This window comes from Spermophilus citellus (assembly GCF_964194105.1).
Source record: "Spermophilus citellus genome assembly, chromosome: 9".
Classification (NCBI taxonomy): Eukaryota; Metazoa; Chordata; class Mammalia; order Rodentia; family Sciuridae; genus Spermophilus; species Spermophilus citellus.
Genome location: NC_138191.1, coordinates 4,081,245 through 4,091,473, shown reverse-complemented (window position 1 = coordinate 4,091,473; position 10,229 = coordinate 4,081,245).

Here is a 10,229-nt window from a genome sequence, read left to right as displayed (position 1 = left end):
GACAAAGAGTGACAGATTTTTTTTAAATCAATTCCATGAAGTTTACCAGAGATGTCCTATCATATATAAGGACACAGAACGGTTAAAAGTAAAACAATGGCGGAAAATATAACATGTGAAAATGAAGAGCATTCAAGAACAAAGAGGGATAGAGACCCCATGACCGTGGTGAAGACCGTAGTGTATCTTTCTCAGTAACCAAGAACAAGCAGTGCGGATGCGGAGGATGAACCAACCTGACCCATTGGACACAGCCAGAACATTCATCAACTAGCAGGGTACACATTCATTCCAAATGTACAGTGGAATTGACCGCAATAGTTTCTCTCAGGACATAAACAAAGTCTTAAAAATTTCAGAGCTCTGAGCCGGGCACAGTGGCGCACACCTGTAATCCCAGCTGCTCTGGAGGCTGAGGCAGGAGGATCATGAGTTCAAAGCCAGCAGCAGCAACTTAGCAAGGCCCTAAGCAATCAGCAAAACCTTGTCTCAAAATAAAAATAAATAAAAGGGCTAGAAATATGACTCAGTACCAAAAAACTTTTTTTTCAGAGATATAAAATCGAATGTTCTCTGAGCACTGTGGAATTATACCAGGAATCAACTAGAAAATCTCTGAATGTTTGAAAACTAAGCAACACATATCTAAATGACCCACCAGTCAAAGAAGAAATCACATAGAAAATCAGAAAATATTTGAGGCTGATTCATAATGAAAATATTATGGGTCAAATGTTTGCTGGAGTTAAGGCAAATCTTGGAGGAAATTTTGTAGCTTTAATGCATATATTAGCAAAGGAGACATATGGACAGATCTGTTTCAGCCTTAAGGAATTAGAAAAATAACAGCAAGTTAAGCTCAAAAAATGAACAAAGAAATACATAACAAAGAGAGGAAATCAATTAAACACAGATATACAATAGCAAAAATCAATAAAAGTCAAAATTTAATTCTTTGAAAATTTTGTAAAATGGATTAAAATTAACAAAGTTAAAAGTTAACAAAATTGATCAAGGAAATAAAGGGAAAATGCAAATTTGCCAATATCAGGAATAAAAGAGAGGAAATTGGTACAAATTACACATTACTGTGAACAACACTATACCAATAAAATAGAAAATTCAGATGAAGTGGTTTAAAAAAAAATACACCAAAACAGACACAAAAATAAAAGTAAACTCTGAATAGGTGTATATTATTAAAATAAGCCAAATATTTTTTTAGGATTTTTCACACCAAAAAAACATCAGGCCCAGAAGTTCCACTTGGTATTGGTGAATTCTTCCAATCGTTAAGGAAGAAATAATGCCAATCTTCAAGTTGTCCAAAGAAAAGTGCCCAGTGATCATTTCTGACATCTCTCTGGTGCCACATGGCGCCGGGGACCCCCAATGCCCTCTGTCCCACCAGACACAGAGTCATCAGTGCCTTTAAATCTAATCAGGTTAAGACCCAGAAAGTCAAGGGTTGAATGTTGCTCTCCTATGTGCATCTAGACCAAACCAAAGGGGTGAAAAGGAATGAGAGGAGGGGGTTCCTAGGAAAATAGGAGGGAGATCAGCAGAGCAGTGGAATGGAATTGACGGGGAGGGAGGGGAGTGGGAATAGATAGGAACAGTGGAATGACCAGACTATCACAGGAATGTCACCTTTATGTACATCTATAATGCACTAATTTAAAAGAAACTATAAATACATAGAAGAGAGACCATTTGAGTAGAGGAGAGGGAAGAGGGAGAGGGAGGAGGGGAAGAAAAAGGAAAGCACTAGAGACTGAATTTGAGCAAATTGTATTCCATGCTTGTATGATTGTCAAAATGAAACCCAGTATTATATATAACTATAATACACTAACAAAAACTAAAAATCTAATCAGGTTAGAGAACCAGTTGCAGGAAACTCAGGATTAATTCAGAAAATTCACCACTAAGGTTCTGTTTCTATACACCACACCCTCACTATCAAAACCTGTATCAGACAGGGTTCCACAGTACCAGCACCAATGCCAATTCTGTGTGTGTGTGTGTGTGTGTGTGTATGTGTGTGTGTGTGTGTGTGTGTGTGTAGTCATCCAACTGGACTCATCTCAGGACTGGGGATGTGACTCAGTGGCAGAGTGCTTGCCTCGCATATCCAAGGCTCTGGGTTCTTCCCTCAGCACTGCAAAAAAAGAAAGAAAAAGGGGGGGGGGGGGAGGAAGAAGATTTACTTATTTTAGAAACATAAGATCTGTTTTGAATTTGATAATTAATGATTGATTAACATGAAAAGGGAGAATATTATATGTTATTACAAGATATGTAAAGAATAATAGCAAAACATAATTAGAGAAAAGCTGTGATTCTTAGATAACATGAGTATGCTTGTATAAAGTAAAAAAAAAGAAACAACTAAAAATTATAACTGAATTTAGTAATAAGTGGTACATAAAAGCCAATTTACAAGAGTTCGATCATATTTGTATTTGTTAGCAACCACCAAATAAAAATGAAATTTTAAAGATACCATTGATAATGACACCAAAAACATCAGAAATCTAATGGAAAATACACAAGTTATTTAGACTAAACACTACACAATATACTGAAAGAAATTAAAGAAGCCCTCAATAAAAAGAGGGATGTAAAATATTCATGGGTTGGAAACTTGATGTTCTTCAGTGATAATTTCTCCTCCTCCTTCCCTTCTTCTTATGCATGTATAGATTTAAATAAATCCCAATCCTGGAAAGTTTTTAATGAAATTTTAATTCTCTAAAATATATGTAGAAATACAAAGAACCCAAAATTTCCCAGCCAGTGTTGAGAAAAAAGGACGAAGCTCTAAGACTGACACACCCCATATCAAGACTCAGTGTGACTTTATGGTGACAAAGACAGTGGTATTGGTGTGAGGGGAGAAATACAGCACAATGGAACAGAATAAATAAAAAGAAAGAAAGCCCCAAACATACCCTCACCCATGCAGTCACCTAAGCTATAACAAAATGCAATTTAGTTGGAATCTTTTTCAATAAGTGGTGCTGGGTCTTTTAGAGACCCATGCGCCGGGTGCAGGGGAATGAACATTAAAACATACCTCAAAACATACAAAAATATTTATTTGAAATGGGTCATTGGCCTAAAGGTAAGGGTCAAAATCAGCTTCTAAATGAAGTCAAAAGAGAACATGTGTATGACTTTGGGCTGGACAAAGATTTCCTAAGCAGGGTGTTAAAAGTGCTATTCATAAAGGGAAAAAGCTTGCAAATTAAAATTATTAAAATTAAAAATTCTAATCCCTGAAAAATATTCAAAAGAGAGCAACTAGGGAAGCAACACACTGGAAGAAGAAATTTGTGTCTCACATATACAACCAACAAAATAGTTGTACTAAATGTGTACAAAGAATCCCTGTGAATCACAATGGAAAAGGCAATCTGATTTTTAAATGACAAAACACCTGACTAGGCACTTTGTGGAAGAAAGAGCAATCTGCCCAATAAGCACAAGAAAAAACAATCAACATTTTCGTCAGAGGAATGCAATTTTCAATGAAGATGTGGTAACCACTACACACCCAACAGGATGGCTGGAGTTTGAAAAGATTGGCAACACAGAGTGTTGCAAAAACCTGGGAAAAGAACTCCCAACTTCCATTGTTGTGTAAACTGGCACAAGAAATTGGAAAACTGAGCAGCACCCACTAACATTGAACATATTCATGTTCTGTGATTCATCAGTTCCGTTTCTGGAACTATAAATAAATAGAAGAGAGACCAGTTGAGTAGAGGAAAGGGAAGAGGGAGAGGGAGGAGGGGAAGAAAAAGGAAAGCACTAGAGATTGAAATAAATGTTTATGTTCACTAAAAGGTACTACAAGAGTGTTTATTGTAGCTTTATTCATAACAATCCCTACCTGGAAGCTACCTAAATGTCTATCAACAGCTGAGTGGTGCAGTAGGCAGAATAATGTCCTCTGTGGATATGTTACTTTACATCACAAAGGGAAGTTGGAAGACCGTGACCAAGTACCTTGAGGTGGGGAGATTATCTTGCTAGGTCCAATCTAAATCACATGGGTAGTTTAAATCTGACAACATCCCCTAAAGGCGTTCCTAGAGCGAGATGTGGAAACAAAGAATGGTCAGACAGATGCAATGCTGCCAGCCTTAAAGATGGAGGAAGCCGGGTACAATAGCCTATAATCACAGTGGCTCAGGAGGATGAGGCTGGAGGATCACAAGTTCAAAGTTAGACTCAGCAATTTAGTGGGGTCCTCAGTAACAGTGATAATAATAAATAAAAATGGTTGTGGATGTAGCTCAGTGGTTAAGTGCCTCTAGGTTTAATTCCTGGTACCAAGAAAAAAAAATGGAGGAAGAGACCAGTAACCAAGGAATATGAGTGACCCCTAGAAGCTGGAGAACACTAGGAAACAGAGCATCCCTACAGCCCACAGAAAGGAATGCAGCCCTTGGGACACCTGGATTTTAGCCCATTGGGACCATGCCGGACTTCTCACTTCAGATTTGTAAGCCACTAAGTTTTTGTTGATTTATTATATAGCAGTTATAGAAAGATATATAGATAGACGTGATATATTCACAAAGTAAAATATGCCCAGCTATTAAAAAAGAAACTCAACAACAAGGATAAATTCCACAGAACATTGACTGAGAAAAGTAAGGTTCAAAAACAAAAATGTAGATATTCTGTCCTTTATTTCTACTTATATGAATTTCAAGAAAAGGCAAAACAAATGGTGGTTACCCCTTGCACTTGGAAAGGGTACCGGAGGCAGCTGCTTGGAGAGATGGAAATATTCTGTATTGTAACCTGAGTGTGAGTGCGTGTGTGTACTCAAGTGTTAAAACTCTACTTTTAAAAGTTGTGATGGGAAAAAGAGCATTCAGTTAGTGGTCATCCACAGGGACAAATAGTCATCCACAGAGGAACAATATTTTTCATAACTTTTAAGTTGATGAGTCTCCACAAGAGGGCGCCCTTCCACCAGCAGGAGCAGCACAGAGATGGCCACGTGACAGCTGCCCGCCCCTGGCCCTTCCAGCTCCTCTCCATCTCCCCACCAAGCTCGATGAGATTATTCACGGGAGACACACACGTCAGGTCATCAGAGTGACTAGCGTTGTGGGGAAAAAAAATTTTTTTTAACTAGGTGAGGCCTGAGAAGAAGATCTGAATGTGAACAGATGAGAGGAGGAGCCTGGATTAGCAAAACCTAACACACTGCAGATGTTCTCTTTGTAAAAGAGTGTTGATTGACATCTGGGGCTTCTGTATGGACTTGGGCACCTAAAAATCTTTAAAAAGGAATGTTCTTGAGTTGCCAGCATCAAAATTTAGTATAAAAAAATTGTTTTGCAATTCCCTGAAGATTAAAGATGCTGGATATTTTTTCATATGACCATTTGCTGTTTGTACTTCTTCTTTGAGAAGGCGTCTGCTCCCCTTCTCCACCCATTTACTTGCCCATTTACTGATTGGGTTGTTGGGGGTTCCGGGGTTGAGTTCTTGGAGCTCTTTCTATGTTCTGGGTATTGATCCTCGGTTAGACGAGCAGCTGGCCAAGATGGTCTCCCACCCTGAAGGCTTTCTCTCCATCTGTCGACTCCTTCGCTGGGTCCCTCTGCTGGTTCTTTCCATGACTGCTGAGCCTGTCCCTTGAAGGGCTTCCCCTGTGTTTGGTTCTAGCTGTTCACAATGTCGGGTCTTATTCTTAGGTCTTTGATCCATTTTGAATGGAATTTTGCACAGAGTGAGAGATGGGATCTACTTTCTCCTCTCCATATGGGTATTCAGATTCCCCAGCGCCATTTGTTAAAGAAGCTGTCTTCTCTCTGACGTACATTTTGGCACCTTGATCAAGAGCCAGACGACTGTAGGTGTGTGGCTTTGTCTCTGAGTCCTCTAGTCCCTCCTGTTGGTCTGGGGTGGCTTTCCAGTACCGTGCTGGGTTTGTTACTATAGCTCTGTACTATCTTTGGAATCAGGGACTGTGATGGCTCCAGCCTCGCTGTTTTCTCTGAGATTTGTTTGAGCTGTTCTGGATCTTTTCTGCTTCCGTATAAATCCTAGGTTTGTGCTTTCTAGTTCTATGAAGAATGTCATTGGTGTTTTGATGGAAGACTGCACTGAATCTGTAGATGACTTTGAGAAATATGGCTATTTGAGCAATATTAATTCTGTCGACCCATGAACATGGGATTTCTTTCCATCTCCTAGTGTCTTCGATTTCTTTCTTCAGTGTGTGTGTAGTTTTCACTGTAGACGTTTCTCTCCTTGGTTAGGTTTATTCCTAGGTATTTTTTAAGCTCTGGTGAATGGAATTGAGGTTCTATCCCCCGCCTCCCCCAGACAGAATGGCAGTCATCAAGAATAAAAATAATAACAAATTCTGGTGGCTGAGGGTGCTGGGGTAGAGGTGTCACAAGAGAGTGAGGAACTGAAGTACTGAACCTTGGTTCTTGTGTCTCCATGAAAGAAAAGCCAAGCAAGGGAATAAGTGAAAATATAAGTGAAAATAAGGCAAGCAAAGAATATTCTCAAAAGAGAAAGTAGGTCATCTTTGAACTATTCTCTGCTATACAGCTACTTTCAAACTTATTAGTTTGCTGTTTACCAGGAAAACTAGGCTCCACCTTCTGCAGTCTTTACCAATAAGATGTTTATCACCTTCTTCATTTCCGGCAGGAGAGTTGTTACCCTACTTGGTCCTCTCCAGAGCTGTCCCGGTGACCATCCCATCCAGGGGAGCTTCACCTACAAGTCCACCCTATGATAATGAAGGTGCTTCAGTCAGTGACCAAGCAAACTTTATCCTAATGCACCTAATAAAATTTTCCTTCTGAAATACATGGAGAAACCTATAAATCCTAACTTTACAATGACCCTGGGTGACCCTGTCGGAGTTAGGCCCATTGATCTTTCCTTCTTGGTGTTTTTTTTTTTTTAATTGTGTCCCTTTTGGTGGTTTTTTAATTGGCTCCCTTTGTTTCCACCTGCTCATTTTCAGGGTCTGCGTCAATGTTGTTTCTCTACACATCACTTGACCACTCGTTAAAGGCGATCCAAAGAAACTCCATGTCCCTGCTTTGTTATTGGCTCACATTCCACTGCCTACCACTAATGATACTGCCTAACGGGGAAATGCACACTGCTGGTGGGGTTGAGATTAGTACAGCCGCCGTGAGAATCAATACATAAAAGTGGAACTACATCATGTGATCCAGCTATACCGCTCTTCAGGTGTAGCCAAAGGAAGTAAAGTCATATACTATAGAGAGCCTCACCCCCCTGTTTACCACAGCACCAATCACAGGATTCAAGTTACAGAATCAGCCTAGGTGCCTGTCAACAGAGGGGTGGGTAAAGAAAGTGTGGTATACATACACAACAGAGTATTATTCAGCCGTTAAAAAGAATAATATCATGTCATTTGCAAGAAAATGGGTGCAATCAAAGGACATTGCTAAGCAAAACAAGACAGACTCAGGAGAACAAGTATCAAATGCTTTCTCCCATATGTGGAGTCTAGGGTGGAAAAGTGACATAAAATAGAGGAAACTATAGAGAAGACGAAGGGGACGAGAGGGAAGGGAGAGGGGAGGCAGAGAGGAGAATTAGGGTGACAGGTGGGGATTATCAACTATCGGTTGCACAGATATGCCAAAATGAAATTCATTATTCTGAATAATTAATATGCACTATTAAAAATTCCAAAAACTCTAAAAATTGTTTTTGATTTAGTAAGTGCGATAACTATTTGGAGATTTCTCATCAAAGTACAGCATTCTTCTTCCACTTAAATAAACTGCACACGTATCTATAGATTGAAGTGCACCTGTGTTCTGTTTTCTGTTCACTGTAGTCTTCTTTCTTTCGACATTTACTGAGCACCTTACTGTGTCCCAGGACCTGCTCTCATTTTGTAGAATCAGAAATAAATAATGCTGATTCCCTGTCCCTCCACTGGGGGGAGACAGACACACCAGCTACACGGTGAGTGGAAATAGGGCCAGGTGACTTGGGGACAAGAAGGACTGGGAAGCAGGCTGGCTTCTGGAAGTCGGTGGTGTTTGAAGCTGTGAGACTTGAACAGAAATTGTGAGGCATCCTGAGTGTAGAGAATCTTGTCCTAACATACCAGCACAAGTAAAGACCTAAGGACACTAGCATGACACTACTTTGTGTGTGTGTGCACGTGTGCGGGTTGCTCTGAGACTGAAACAAAACTAATTTACCAGAGTCACATCTAGGAGGATGTGGTGTGCCAGGTGGACCTGAAAAATGAAGATCCACTGCGTGAAAAGGTGGTTTGCACATACAACCAGCAGGTGGCGCCCACCCTTCTCCACAACATGCAGCCCTACACCAACCAGGAAGGAGCCAAATACTGCCTGGGCCACCCCCAACTACCCCCCCCCCACCACCACCAATCACACACACACACCACTCCTGAGCTCCTCTGCACCCATTACCCGCCCCAAAACACACACACACACACACACACACTCACACACACACACTCACACACACACCACCCCAGCTCCTCTGTACCCACTACCCAGCAAAACTAGAACACATAGGAAACAGGCTAGTTTTAAAATTCCATATTTGCTGTTGTTTTACAGAAGATGCAACTTCTGCGCTTTTTCTTTCAGAGAACAAAAAAATACCTACTTAATGGCAGAAAAAAAGAAAAGAGAAAGAGGGAAAGCAGAACAAAACAGTAATTAATTTTAGGACGATGCAGAAGCTGAGCCTAAAACAGTACAGGGAGGCAGCCTCCTGGGGCAGATGAAATCAGAACACAGTGGGAACCTGCGACTCCTACATCTGTCCCAGGTGGCTGAAGCAGGCTGCCGCAGCAACACTCAGAGAGGCCGGCTTAGAACTTGGCCACGGAGCAGGCGGGAACTGCTCACCCACAGCAGAAACAGGCATAAAGACCGTGGGGTTCTGAGAAGAGAACAAGGGCTCTAGAGCAGAACTTGGAACTTCTGGCTCTATGAACCTGAGCAAGCTCTCTCTCTCACTGAGCCTCTGTTTCCCAATTTAAATGGGTTCCTAACACTCTCCCAGAGGAGGTGACAAGGTCAGCCTGTGTTAGTGCCTGCTGGTGCCCAGCTTGTAAGTACTCAATAGATGGCAGTGCTCGGCCCGCCACTCTCCTCCACGACTCCCTGCCAGCCACACTGGCCTCCATGCTGGGTCTTGCAAGGCTTAGGCTCACTTTCACCCCAGTGCATTTGCTCAGACTCCTTCCTCCATCTGGAATCTTCTTACCTAACATATCTGTTTGACTCACCCTCTAAACCTAGTCAAGCATTTGCTCAAAAGTATTTATTTCTTAATAAAGCAGTAATGACCAGTCCACTTAAATTGCACTTTTCTGGGCTTGGGGTATAGCCCAGTGGTAGATCTTGCCTAGCATGTGTAAGGCCCTGGGTTCAATCCCCAGAACCACAAAAAATAATGAAAATCTTCAAGATTTTTAATCACAACGTACCCTTCATCCCTGACATAAGTGGTCCCAATCATCCTTTATTTGACTCTATTTTTACAGTGGTTATTATCTTCTAATTATCTTTTAGTATTTACCAGGTTCACTGTTCTCTTCCTACTTCCCTCTTGCCACCACCCCAGATTTTATCTGTCATTTTTATTGCTAATACTCCTAGTGTCAAATAAAGGCTTAATACATATTTTTAAATGAATAGATGCATGCTCTTTCATCTTCACAAATCAAATCTCTTCATCTGTCAGAACAAGACAAAAGGTGATTCCTTACATTAAAGGGCCAGTAGAGAGGGGAAGTCCTGCCCCATGCAGACTATTTTCCAGGTGGTCTCTGGAGTGGCCCTTCAGAAGACCAAGATGAAGGGCCACCCCACATACATACCCTTGGCCCACGGCTCATGGCCCCATGCAGAGGCCCACAAACTTGCTGGGTTTGAGCTCTGGGGAAGAGCACCAAAGGGTGGGGCTTAAACGGGGCCCTGTGTCTTTGGGGTTGGCATTTATCAGCACCAGACCCTACTCTGGACATTCGGAAATCAGTAGGGATCATTCCTTGCTCTGGAGATACCCAGGGTCTTTTGGAGTCAGATGACCCTGGAGTTGAATCCCAGCTCTACCCACATGGAGTTGTGATCTTGGGAAAGTCAGGTAAATTCTCTGAGCCTGAAAATCAGGGATAATGATGGCCACCGCCCAACACGCTGTTC